Raw genomic sequence first — 14,547 nt, forward strand, 5'->3', positions numbered from 1 at the left:
AGAGTGGCAAATCGTATGTTTAAAAGCCCAAACCCAGACAATGAACACTCATCTGAGACTGCTTCAGTATAAATGGCTAAATGGATAGTAGACAATATATCACTCCAGTCAAGTTACACCACTTCAACCGGAATATTCCTGATGAATGCTATAAATGTAAGCATGAGAAGGGAACTTTATTTCATTGTATGTGGGAATGCACTAAAGTTAATTGTTTTTGGGTTAAAATATTGAACATCGTAAGTAAAATCATCGGTAAAGTAATTCCTATTGATCCTAAGCTGTGTATATTACATATTTGTCCTTTGAATTTTTAAATTACCAAACATGAAAGATTGCTGCTGATTCTTTGTCTGCTGGAAGCCAAACGTGTAATTGCATGCTCTTGGAAAAAAGAAGAATGTCCTGACATGCCTCAATGGATAAAGGGGATGACTTCATTTCTTGCTTTAGAAAAGATTACCTACTTTTTGAAGAACAGACTGATGGACATTGAGAGTATATAGACAAGTATCCTATAGTTACATAGTTTATTTTATATCGGGTTATAATAGAAAACTCGAACGTTGTATTAATCTTTATGACAAAGTTTAAAAATGAAAATTGTTTGGAAAAAAAAAAGTTTCACTTATAGTAATGTTTTTTCAGAGCATAACGTTAGACCTTCTTATGCATTAACATTAGCCTAATAGTAATAAACCACACAGGCTAAATGGCGTATTAATTTCAGAAAGGCACAATTTATTCATGATAAAATGAGAATGAAAACATAGAGAGTTAATCTCCTTGGAAAATAACCATGATCGATTTTACCTCACCAAATAAGCCTGGTTTAAATAGAGAACTTAGCTTATCTTGCTAGTTAAAGTGACGAACGTTGACTATACCGGCCTCAGAAGGACAATGGTACCGTATTTTCCGCACTATAACGCGCACTGCATTATAAGGCGCACCGTCAATCAGTGGTCTATTTTCAAACTTTTTCCACATACAAGGCGCACCGGACCTTAAGGCGCTTTAAGCAAAACAAAACAGTCAGATAAGCCAGTCAACGAAAATTTATTTTAGATCACGTGTTCACAATGACATCAACATTGTTCAAACGTTTATGAGCGTCTTCACTACCCAGATAGCAAGCACAGTCGGCCCGATTTCGGCTGAATGTTGGCACTATCGGCTGAGGTCCGGGTCGGCTGAAGCACTGTATCTCTTGAATGGGCTGTGTCTGACATGGTGTAGTCGGCCCTACTACACTGTATTTTAATTGGCCCGATTATGATTTGATGTTTCCCTGCCGTTGTTTGGTGTAGCTGGGCTGTTATGCGGCAAAAAGGTGCAATACAGTATGTGGCCCGATACTAATAGAACGGACATAGATTGGTGTCATGCCGTTTCGCGGCGAAAAAAAAAGTCAACACGATATACGGACATTACTCGGTACACGGCCCGATACATTTTAACAGCCAATGGCCCACTACCTGTGGAATGGCCACAGGCCGACTGTCATCAGTGATGTGAAGCCACGACGGCGCCAAACGACCCCTTTTTCGACACCATCTGGTAAGTGACACTTCATTTTAATTCTTATTAATCAATGAAAAATATTAGTCTAATTGTTTACAAAAATAGCTTAAACAATCTATCAACATGATTGCTTACGCTTTTGGACCGTGGGAGGAAACTGGAGCCCCCGGCGAAAACCCACACGAACACGGAGAGAGAGTGCGAACTCTACACAGAATGGACCCGGCACCTTTTTGTTGTGAGGCAGCAGTGCTAACCTGTAAGTACTAATATATCATTGAAAATTATTTTATAGTATTTAATATGAGTTATATTAATATTTATTTTGGCTATTCTTATACTTTACCCCACGATGCCGTAGATGTAGCACATAGATTATGAGTTTAATGAGAAATGTCAGTCTTATGCTAGCTAACTTTAGTCAGATGAAGCCTTAAGAAGAATATGGATTTTATAACGTTAGTAGTCCTGAAAAGAGATAATACAGTACGTCACTAGCAAGCTAACACTTACAATTTTGTCTTAACTGATAAAAAACTTGTCGCTCTCTGCAAATTTCTGACTTCTGGGCCGGTATGCATAAAACTTCCTAAGAATGGTCTTAATTAAGAATGGTCGTACACTTGGACTTAAGAGTTAAAAACATCTTAGTAAAATGTAGGACCTAAGAGCATTGTAAAAAGCTGCTAAAAGTAACTTTCAGCAAAGTCTAAGCCCAATTCCTAAGTGCTGACGGAGCCAGCATTTAAGTGTAGTGAAATGAGGACTACAAATAAAATCCCGGCCAAAATACTAAGTTAATTCAACCAATAGAGGAGCTGCACGGTGAATATATTAGTGACATTAAACCGTTAATGTAGAGCTTTATACAACATACCTTTCTGTGATCATACCTTTAATTGGTTGTACGAAAATCTATCTAGCACATCACCGATCAATTTCCACTAATAGATGCACATGTTGTATAAATTAAAAACTCATAGCAAGACATTGGATTCTAAAAGAAAATCAAACTGGACGACAAACAAAACGGTTCTTGTGGCACAGTTGGTGCTTAAATGGAAGGAGGTAGTGCGAGGAAAGTTTGGCCCAGCTGTTACAAGCACGGACAAAAAAAGCTTAGTAGGCTATTGCAAGCTCCGTAAATGCTGCGTCACCTCAGACAAGGCGTTCAGCAGAAGAATGTGAAAAAAGGTGGTATAATGTTTTATCGACCTCTCGAAAGGAAATCACAGTTTATAAAGCAAGCATGCAAGCTACAGGTTTGTGTCATTACTTATATTGCTCTTATGACCCTCGCTATAATGGATGATGATGATGATAATAATAATAATAATTATTATATATTACTATATTTTTTCCAGTTGCCAAAAACGTAAGAGAGGTTAGTTGGTACCTTGGGCGGGGCCTATTTTGTGGGCGGAGCTTAAAGCTCTCTCCCATCTGTGACGTCATAAGCGGGAGGTGGGCGTATCCTTTGTTCTGATTGGTCGGTGGGGAGGGGGGTTTTGGCCAATGGGGAGGGGGTTTTGGCCAAATGGTATACATGCTTATGCCACGTGTTGCCGATAGGGGGGTCGTAGTGTCTGGTGGTTGTTAAACTTTAATAGAATAAAAATACATTACATGTATTTTATTAATGTGTTATTTTTAATAACGTTTTTAAGGAATAATAAAACATATAGCAGTAAGAACGTAAGCTAGGGCAAAACTTTAGTGATACATTTAAAAGAAAGAAAAGCAGACGGCATTTAAGCTAGACATACCCAAGCGAACCACCGTATTTTTAAACAAACGACACGTCCCAAACTTTAACTTTTAAAAGAAAGAAAAGCAGGCGGAATTTAAACAAGTAGAGACATGTCCGAAACACTGACAAGATAAAACACCGTATTTTAAGCACAAACGACACAGGCCCCAAACTTTTAACTTTTAAACAAGCCCAAAAGAGCAAATGCGAAACAAGCACAAGCATTTTAAACCCATGACATTTAACCAACGTATTTAAAGAAGAACAAGAAAACCTTTTAGCGATATTTACCAGTGCTAGGTTGAAGAAAACATTTAACCAGCAAACATTTTAGCCCCGCAACGGAGCGAACCCAACATGAAGCCTGCCAGTTCGAAAGTTCCGCTTGAAATGGGAGATCGCTGGGGGAAGGGGAGGGGCGTAAACACGTTCAAAATGGCGGCGGCGGCGGAAATTGTAAACGCAAGCCCATGGCCCTTAATTGTGTGAACACGCCACCATCCTGACAGAATGCGCATTAACTCTATTTGTTAATCTGACTTATTTGTAAATAGTATAAATAATATATTTCTAAATTAAATAAATGTCGATTTGTAATAGTATTTTTTAAATAGACAAAATGTATGTACATGTGCCATGTTCACCAGGGTGCTCTCTCTCACTAGCTATCCACGTAGAGACAACGGCATATGTCCCAGCATGCCCTACTGGGGTAATGTGAACAGCCTAAACAATAAGTTTTAGGGCAGAATCAATATGCTTTAACATAAGGTGGCGTCGAAGAGCCAAGCGCTATCGTCCCCAAGATATTAAACATTTGTCGTAATATCATAAACCGCGGCAACCTGGATTGCGAGAACGCACCCATCCTGACAGAACGCACCTTAACTCTACTTGTTAATCTGACTTATTTGTAAACAGTATAAAATGATCTATTTTTAATTAAAATAAAAGACGGACTCTAGCACCACAAGTCCCGACTGTTTAGCAACATTTAGCTAATCTCATCAACGGACGGCTATTTTATGTCAATAAAAGCGTAGCCAGTATGTTTTAGGGTGAAATTATACGGTCTAGCATTGTTTCAATTGTTTTTTGATATGCCAGGCAGCTAATGGGCACAATGGGGGAACGGGGGTTAGCTACTGAAGACATTAACTGTTTTTGTTAATGTTTAAAGGTATAAAAACTTTAACAAATACAGCTAAATTGGTATAAAAATTCAGCCTTAACTACAGAAGTAAGGCGAGCGCCGCAAAGCCACGGGCACGCGCACAAGCGCGCACTCAAGGGTAGGCCGGCGAAACTTGTAATTTTATCAAGCCGACAGTAGGGGCACCTTAACAAAATGGGCATTACAGGGCACCTAACAGCCACAACTTCACGCGCCTTACAAAAAACACCAGACATATATAGTTCACGCTTTTCTTAAAGTTGCATAAGGATTGTTTTGTCATAGCGAAATTTTAAATTAGGATGAGTGTGATATAAATCAATTAGGCAACTAGTGTGCGGTATATATCAACATACATCGAAACATTTTAAAAACTTTGGTAAAATAATGCCTTGGTTATCTTAATTTAAGGGGACAAAAACATTAGTTGTGCTTGTCAACGTGCTATTTTAAATAATGCGTTATTTTCTAATGGTAAAAACACTGTCATCATGTTTTAGGGTGAAATTATATGGGCTAGTTTTCTTTTACAACACATTACAGGATACTGATTCACCCCAGCATGCAGAAGTGTGAAGTTTTAGCACGAGCCAAGGATGGGTTGAGGGGGGAGGTAGGGGAGCGGTCAAGAATTTAGGATATATTTTTGTTATTTTACCCTTCCTTTGTTAATGTGTTATTTTAAAATAAGTATTAAAACACGCCATGAAACATTTTATTCAAAGTACTTTAAGGGTAGCTTTGCTTTACAGAAGTTTAGTCAAGAGGCGACAAGCCACTCTCTCTTTGAAAATGCGCAGGGCATAGCCACTGATGATCCAAACAAGGAATAAAACAGTTTAGCAGTAACTGTTATTTTGCTATTTAAAGAAGGTAGGCATGGTTATTTAATCACATTTAATAGCACCTAGTAAGCTACATTTAGAATCAAGCATCAAATACGCATGAAAAACTTTGGTAGAATAATGTCTAGTTGTCCTGATGGAAACGCCCAGCTGGGAGGGGTAACTCACCTCATGCTTTATTAAGCGAGCAAGTGGCATGCACAAAATACAGATACATCTGAAAGCTTGAAACAGACACAGACATCTTCGCCGATCAACTTTCAGCGCAAAGATGGAAATGCTAAACTGGAGGTATGCTACATTTTCATTTAAATGTATTTTAGAATCGTTAGAATTGTTGCTACTGTGAAAACATATCACGAATGTTTTTGAACAAAAGTTTTTTCTATATCGTCAAGACCGAATAAGGACCGTGGAACAGAGGATTGGAATAGCGGTAAGTTATTGTTCATAGTTAGTTATCTCAACGGGTTTTATTGTTTAAATGCGGAAAAATGAAAGTGTTTATGCTCGCATTTGCAGATAACGGCGATCTATTAAGCACACCAACGGCTACTTTCAAAGACAACCAAGAAGGGCCTAAGACCAAGCATGACAACCTTAAGCGAAAAAGGGTTGATAGTTTTAATGGTGAGTGTACCTAGTTTACCGTACTGGTGTTTTTTGTTTTAAAATGGACAAAAGGCTGAATGTGTTTATATTCTCAGTTTCAGGGGATGGATGGCATAGCCCAGAAATGGCAGCACAGATTGATAAGCTTGTCAACGACGGATTTACAGAGCTGACATCATCAACGGTGGAAGACAACTGGGACAAAAGCATGAGACCGCTGAATGTTATACAATTTATTATAGGAGTAGTGGTATGGATTCTGGATACGATAATAGACAAGAACCTAGAGGAGAATTGTAAGGCGTGCGCCACATTCTGCTCAGACCCACAGCAGCACGCATGTCTCGATGATCCAAAACCGCAATACCTTTTTGACAATTTTGAAAAGTGGTCAAAAAAACTGTGTAGGCCGTGGTTGAAAAATGTTGTAGTGAAGGGGGTCTTGAGGTTTACCCCAATTCCGCCATCTCCCACAATGGTTCAGAGGGTTATTGATACAGTTTTAAATAAGTTGAAAAATGAGAGGGACATACGCAGCAAAATGGATGAATTGATATACGGTGTTATGGTCAATGAATACAGTAATGATGTAGATGCAGCCGCTCAAGCATTTTGGCATATGATGCGGGACAAGCATGTACCGACAGATGTTGTGCACTGAATGTAACTGTTTGTGATTGACTCTGGTCAAAAATATGTAGGAATATTTTTGTTTGTAATCATTCTAATTAAATGATCTGCCTCAAAAACATTGTGTAATTATCACTAGATGTTCACTATATCTAACAAAGGGTGACCACTTGAACCATGAAAACATTCACAATCCTATCAGTCAAGTATAGCCCGCTAAAGAATCACCTGTTTCATTTTATTTCAAAGCGGACACTTTGTGCAAAAAGCTGTTTCCTCATTTCTTTAACGGCAAACAGAATTGGAGGGTCCTTAAAGACCTTTCATAAGACTTGGGGCCTGTCCTGAGGTTTATCAAAGACCGGGTTCTTACATTAGAGGAGACTGATGCTGTTTAAGTACTAGGGGGAAGACCCCTGCAATGAAATTCGTAACATTTCAAGATGTATAGGTCGTAAAACTTTTTGTATACAACCAAAATATGTTGGAGGGGATGGCATGTCTCCAATTTTAAAGGATGAGAGGCCTAACCAGTAAAGGTGACATGGTATCGGATGTTGGAATACCGAGCAGGACTGTTAGAGGATTAGGAGATAGAACTATGCTGAGGGTCTGCTCAATGGTTTTGAATATGACTGTCCAGAACTCAGCTAATCGATGGGCAGAGCCAAAACATAGTTCTATCTCCTAATCCTCTAACAGTCCTGCTCGGTATTCCAACATCCGATACCATGTCACCTTTACTGGTTAGGCCTCTCATCCTTTAAAATTGGAGACATGCCATCCCCTCCAACATATTTTGGTTGTATACAAAAAGTTTTACGACCTATACATCTTGAAATGTTACGAATTTCATTGCAGGGGTCTTCCCCCTAGTACTTAAACAGCATCAGTCTCCTCTAATGTAAGAACCCGGTCTTTGATAAACCTCAGGACAGGCCCCAAGTCTTATGAAAGGTCTTTAAGGACCCTCCAATTCTGTTTGCCGTTAAAGAAATGAGGAAACAGCTTTTTGCACAAAGTGTCCGCTTTGAAATAAAATGAAACAGGTGATTCTTTAGCGGGCTATACTTGACTGATAGGATTGTGAATGTTTTCATGGTTCAAGTGGTCACCCTTTGTTAGATATAGTGAACATCTAGTGATAATTACACAATGTTTTTGAGGCAGATCATTTAATTAGAATGATTACAAACAAAAATATTCCTACATATTTTTGACCAGAGTCAATCACAAACAGTTACATTCAGTGCACAACATCTGTCGGTACATGCTTGTCCCGCATCATATGCCAAAATGCTTGAGCGGCTGCATCTACATCATTACTGTATTCATTGACCATAACACCGTATATCAATTCATCCATTTTGCTGCGTATGTCCCTCTCATTTTTCAACTTATTTAAAACTGTATCAATAACCCTCTGAACCATTGTGGGAGATGGCGGAATTGGGGTAAACCTCAAGACCCCCTTCACTACAACATTTTTCAACCACGGCCTACACAGTTTTTTTGACCACTTTTCAAAATTGTCAAAAAGGTATTGCGGTTTTGGATCATCGAGACATGCGTGCTGCTGTGGGTCTGAGCAGAATGTGGCGCACGCCTTACAATTCTCCTCTAGGTTCTTGTCTATTATCGTATCCAGAATCCATACCACTACTCCTATAATAAATTGTATAACATTCAGCGGTCTCATGCTTTTGTCCCAGTTGTCTTCCACCGTTGATGATGTCAGCTCTGTAAATCCGTCGTTGACAAGCTTATCAATCTGTGCTGCCATTTCTGGGCTATGCCATCCATCCCCTGAAACTGAGAATATAAACACATTCAGCCTTTTGTCCATTTTAAAACAAAAAACACCAGTACGGTAAACTAGGTACACTCACCATTAAAACTATCAACCCTTTTTCGCTTAAGGTTGTCATGCTTGGTCTTAGGCCCTTCTTGGTTGTCTTTGAAAGTAGCCGTTGGTGTGCTTAATAGATCGCCGTTATCTGCAAATGCGAGCATAAACACTTTCATTTTTCCGCATTTAAACAATAAAACCCGTTGAGATAACTAACTATGAACAATAACTTACCGCTATTCCAATCCTCTGTTCCACGGTCCTTATTCGGTCTTGACGATATAGAAAAAACTTTTGTTCAAAAACATTCGTGATATGTTTTCACAGTAGCAACAATTCTAACGATTCTAAAATACATTTAAATGAAAATGTAGCATACCTCCAGTTTAGCATTTCCATCTTTGCGCTGAAAGTTGATCGGCGAAGATGTCTGTGTCTGTTTCAAGCTTTCAGATGTATCTGTATTTTGTGCATGCCACTTGCTCGCTTAATAAAGCATGAGGTGAGTTACCCCTCCCAGCTGGGCGTTTCCATCAGGACAACTAGACATTATTCTACCAAAGTTTTTCATGCGTATTTGATGCTTGATTCTAAATGTAGCTTACTAGGTGCTATTAAATGTGATTAAATAACCATGCCTACCTTCTTTAAATAGCAAAATAACAGTTACTGCTAAACTGTTTTATTCCTTGTTTGGATCATCAGTGGCTATGCCCTGCGCATTTTCAAAGAGAGAGTGGCTTGTCGCCTCTTGACTAAACTTCTGTAAAGCAAAGCTACCCTTAAAGTACTTTGAATAAAATGTTTCATGGCGTGTTTTAATACTTATTTTAAAATAACACATTAACAAAGGAAGGGTAAAATAACAAAAATATATCCTAAATTCTTGACCGCTCCCCTACCTCCCCCCTCAACCCATCCTTGGCTCGTGCTAAAACTTCACACTTCTGCATGCTGGGGTGAATCAGTATCCTGTAATGTGTTGTAAAAGAAAACTAGCCCATATAATTTCACCCTAAAACATGATGACAGTGTTTTTACCATTAGAAAATAACGCATTATTTAAAATAGCACGTTGACAAGCACAACTAATGTTTTTGTCCCCTTAAATTAAGATAACCAAGGCATTATTTTACCAAAGTTTTTAAAATGTTTCGATGTATGTTGATATATACCGCACACTAGTTGCCTAATTGATTTATATCACACTCATCCTAATTTAAAATTTCGCTATGACAAAACAATCCTTATGCAACTTTAAGAAAAGCGTGAACTATATATGTCTGGTGTTTTTTGTAAGGCGCGTGAAGTTGTGGCTGTTAGGTGCCCTGTAATGCCCATTTTGTTAAGGTGCCCCTACTGTCGGCTTGATAAAATTACAAGTTTCGCCGGCCTACCCTTGAGTGCGCGCTTGTGCGCGTGCCCGTGGCTTTGCGGCGCTCGCCTTACTTCTGTAGTTAAGGCTGAATTTTTATACCAATTTAGCTGTATTTGTTAAAGTTTTTATACCTTTAAACATTAACAAAAACAGTTAATGTCTTCAGTAGCTAACCCCCGTTCCCCCATTGTGCCCATTAGCTGCCTGGCATATCAAAAAACAATTGAAACAATGCTAGACCGTATAATTTCACCCTAAAACATACTGGCTACGCTTTTATTGACATAAAATAGCCGTCCGTTGATGAGATTAGCTAAATGTTGCTAAACAGTCGGGACTTGTGGTGCTAGAGTCCGTCTTTTATTTTAATTAAAAATAGATCATTTTATACTGTTTACAAATAAGTCAGATTAACAAGTAGAGTTAAGGTGCGTTCTGTCAGGATGGGTGCGTTCTCGCAATCCAGGTTGCCGCGGTTTATGATATTACGACAAATGTTTAATATCTTGGGGACGATAGCGCTTGGCTCTTCGACGCCACCTTATGTTAAAGCATATTGATTCTGCCCTAAAACTTATTGTTTAGGCTGTTCACATTACCCCAGTAGGGCATGCTGGGACATATGCCGTTGTCTCTACGTGGATAGCTAGTGAGAGAGAGCACCCTGGTGAACATGGCACATGTACATACATTTTGTCTATTTAAAAAATACTATTACAAATCGACATTTATTTAATTTAGAAATATATTATTTATACTATTTACAAATAAGTCAGATTAACAAATAGAGTTAATGCGCATTCTGTCAGGATGGTGGCGTGTTCACACAATTAAGGGCCATGGGCTTGCGTTTACAATTTCCGCCGCCGCCGCCATTTTGAACGTGTTTACGCCCCTCCCCTTCCCCCAGCGATCTCCCATTTCAAGCGGAACTTTCGAACTGGCAGGCTTCATGTTGGGTTCGCTCCGTTGCGGGGCTAAAATGTTTGCTGGTTAAATGTTTTCTTCAACCTAGCACTGGTAAATATCGCTAAAAGGTTTTCTTGTTCTTCTTTAAATACGTTGGTTAAATGTCATGGGTTTAAAATGCTTGTGCTTGTTTCGCATTTGCTCTTTTGGGCTTGTTTAAAAGTTAAAAGTTTGGGGCCTGTGTCGTTTGTGCTTAAAATACGGTGTTTTATCTTGTCAGTGTTTCGGACATGTCTCTACTTGTTTAAATTCCGCCTGCTTTTCTTTCTTTTAAAAGTTAAAGTTTGGGACGTGTCGTTTGTTTAAAAATACGGTGGTTCGCTTGGGTATGTCTAGCTTAAATGCCGTCTGCTTTTCTTTCTTTTAAATGTATCACTAAAGTTTTGCCCTAGCTTACGTTCTTACTGCTATATGTTTTATTATTCCTTAAAAACGTTATTAAAAATAACACATTAATAAAATACATGTAATGTATTTTTATTCTATTAAAGTTTAACAACCACCAGACACTACGACCCCCCTATCGGCAACACGTGGCATAAGCATGTATACCATTTGGCCAAAACCCCCTCCCCATTGGCCAAAACCCCCCTCCCCACCGACCAATCAGAACAAAGGATACGCCCACCTCCCGCTTATGACGTCACAGATGGGAGAGAGCTTTAAGCTCCGCCCACAAAATAGGCCCCGCCCAAGGTACCAACTAACCTCTCTAACGTAGCATCATTATCACTTTCAGTTCAACTGTAAGTGCATTTTTAGGTGACGTACGAGATTGTATCCGGTTAGGTTGGTAACAAAAAGAATGTCCTCATGATCGAGCCTGTACCTTTTTATCAATTCATTATTGTCGTACGTCTACAGGACATCCTTTCTTTGATGGAAAGTGCGCAGTCTCCGTCTGGGTGCGCGTAGTGCAGCTGCCATCATTCAACTCATAACTGGCTTAGGAGTCCTCTCCAGCTCTCTTAAATAATTTAGGAGCTAAGACCAAGTCTTAACACTTAAGAATGTTTATGCATGCCACTTATTCTTAAGTCTGGGAGTAGGAGCAAAATCATGTCACTCTTAGAATTGTGACGCAATTAAGAGTGAAATTTTACTCTGAGAAGTTTTATGCATACCGGCCCAGGTAAACTATGTTTGACTGGATTACTTAAGGAGTGACAGGTATTACACTCCAGCACAGTAGGTGGCGATAATGCAGCAATTGTGCAGTAAAATTATTATTATTGCCATGCCTAGCCTCGAACGTCGGACATCATTAGGGCTGAAGCAGACGGATGTCAAGGAGTTTGAATCGGTGAGTTTTTTTAATCGTCTATAGTCCTTGTCATTTTTTGTGTTAATATGTCTGTCATTTATGATGTAGCTTACAATTATTATTATGGACAGTGTGCTAGAAAATATAAAAAAAATTCATTTTATATGCCTTTTGCAGAGTGAGAGCATTGAACTCAAAAGGGACAGTGTCATTATAAGTCTATGTGTCTACCTCAATGAAGACAGCAACACGCTCATCAAGCAGTACTTGGTCAGTAGTACCATGTTAGTGTGAGATTTTAAGATTTAACTTAAATTTGTAGTATTTGTTTTGTGTGTTGTGTTTGCTTGTTTGCGCCATGACTGTGTTCGTTTTTTCCACTATTAGCTTCCTCACCATTGACATCCTAAGGGGGAGATCTCTCAGACCACAGTGAGGATTTCTGTGATTCGCAGTGAAGGTGCTGGTAAAGAGGATAAACCAGAGGATGTCGGAGTGGTGACTGAGGGTGAGAAACACTTTGATGGCAGGAGCAGTAAGCTAGGCTCACTGGCATGGCAGTCACAGGGCATAACAGCATTAATGCTACTTTTTTCACACAGTTGATGATAAATAATTGATTCCCTTTTGTTTTCTTTTAAAATCTGTTTCAGGTAAACATTTTGGTGAGCCTGATGTGCGTGACTGCACTTGGCGTGTATTAAGGAAGGCGTTCTCAAACACGCTGGCAAAGAAGCTCAACTGGAGGGGGGTTAATGGAAAGACTTCTTTGGCCTCCCTTAAACTGAGAGAGGTAGTGATTGGTGAGTATATTTGTCTGGACATACAGTACAGAAGGTCTCTCTCAGATGACATGTTTAACTGATGCTTAAGACCTCCATAATGCCCTTACGGTGTGCATTCATTTATACCTAGCTGCAGTTCGGAGAAACCCCTTGACTGTAGCGCAGCAGAAGCGGATATTGAGGCAACAATAAAGCGGTGGCTTCAGCTGGCAGCTGACCGAGAAGGCGGGCGGAAAAGAAGACAACTCATGAGGGAAAGTCTTTAGTGTGTGAGTGTGTGTGTGAGTGAGACAAAATTTCAGTAATGTTTACATATTTTAAAAATTGCGCAAATTTGTTTTATTGAAAAGTTTGTTATTGGTTTTGTAATGTAGGTTGTTTGTTGTAATTATTCATTTTTGTTAATTATTATATTTCTTATAATAAAAAATACCTTGTATTTTTAAATGGATTACTAATTTTGAATTTGTGTTTCATTTTGAGCACTTTATGGCAGTTTATGGGCCACATCTGGCCCGGGGACCAAGCCGGCACTCAGCCGACACTCAGTCAGATTAGTTTTACATTGTGCGGGCCAGGTCTGGGCCAACAGAAACAATAGGAGTCATTTTATGGTGCGCGGACCAGGTCTGGGCCAACAGAAACAATAGGAGTCATTTTATGGTGCGCGGACCAGGTCTGGGCCAACAGAAACAATAGGAGTCATTTTATGGTGCGCGGACCAGGTCTGGGCCAACAGAAACAATAGGAGTCATTTTATGGTGTGCGGGCCAGGTCTGGGCCAACAGAAACAATAGGAGTCATTTTATGGTGTGCGGGCCAGGTCTGGGCCAACAGAAACAATAGGAGTCATTTTATGGTGCGCGGGCCAGGTCTGGGCCAACAGAAACAATAGGAGTCATTTTATGGTGTGCGGGCCAGGTCTGGGCCAACAGAAACAATAGGAGTCATTTTAAAGTGTGTGGGCCAGATCTGGGCCAAAGCAAATTATTAGTCTCGGTTTTCATTGTTTGGGCCAGTTTTGGGCCGGGGACCCAGCCAGACTTGGGCCAGAACTGAGGCAAGGGTGTGGCCCACAAGTGGGCCAGACAAATTTTGTTATGTGGGTACTCTTTAACACGTAAAAAAACAAGAGTCTTATACCGCTAAATCAAAAGTCAGCCTATTAACAATAACTCAAAATTGAATAATACTTATAATATGGTCCTATACCGCTAAATCAAAAGTCAGCGTATTCAGCGTATTCATAATAAATGAAATTGTTCATTTATAACACGTGAAGCACTACACAATACACTCACTTTTCAATACTAAAACATTCAAATCGCTTCGAGTTCAGTATGCACAACAGAAATTAATACACGTTTAAAGCGCACTGGATTATAAGGCGCACTGTTATTTTTTAAGAAAATCAAAGGCTTTTTAGTGCGCCTTATAGTGCGGAAAATACGGTACGTAATTCAATTTATAAAGACGTCAGCTTGCATTAGTAGATGAAACACTTAAACGAATAAATGAAGGTTGTAAAATAACGCATTTTCAACAGGCTAGACTTCTGCTGACTACTTACTTTGACCAATGCACAACAAACAGTACCATGACAAACGAACACAACGAACATGTCACTCAATGAGAATGAATAACGCAAGTACGCAACCGACTGGCTGCTTCTAGCACCGAGGTGATTTAAATGGTACGGTCCACATTAGGGGTGTCTGGAATTGTTTTACATAGAGGTGAGGTTAGCTTTTTCTTTTTTTTTTTTTA

The 14,547-nt window shown here is 39.4% G+C and overlaps 1 long non-coding RNA gene across 1 annotated transcript; it reads left to right on the forward strand.

Moving 5' to 3' along the window:
- The first annotated feature begins 238 nt into the window (after positions 1-238).
- LOC111841233 (uncharacterized) lies at positions 239-13,227 on the forward strand. The gene is made up of 6 exons (XR_011985821.1): positions 239-1,783; positions 11,977-12,034; positions 12,173-12,265; positions 12,383-12,503; positions 12,649-12,798; positions 12,911-13,227. It is a non-coding gene; the product is annotated as an uncharacterized lncRNA (long non-coding RNA).
- The last annotated feature ends 1,320 nt before the right edge of the window (positions 13,228-14,547 follow it).

Source organism: Paramormyrops kingsleyae, chromosome 25 (genome assembly GCF_048594095.1).
Source record: "Paramormyrops kingsleyae isolate MSU_618 chromosome 25, PKINGS_0.4, whole genome shotgun sequence".
In the NCBI taxonomy this organism is placed as follows: Eukaryota; Metazoa; Chordata; class Actinopteri; order Osteoglossiformes; family Mormyridae; genus Paramormyrops; species Paramormyrops kingsleyae.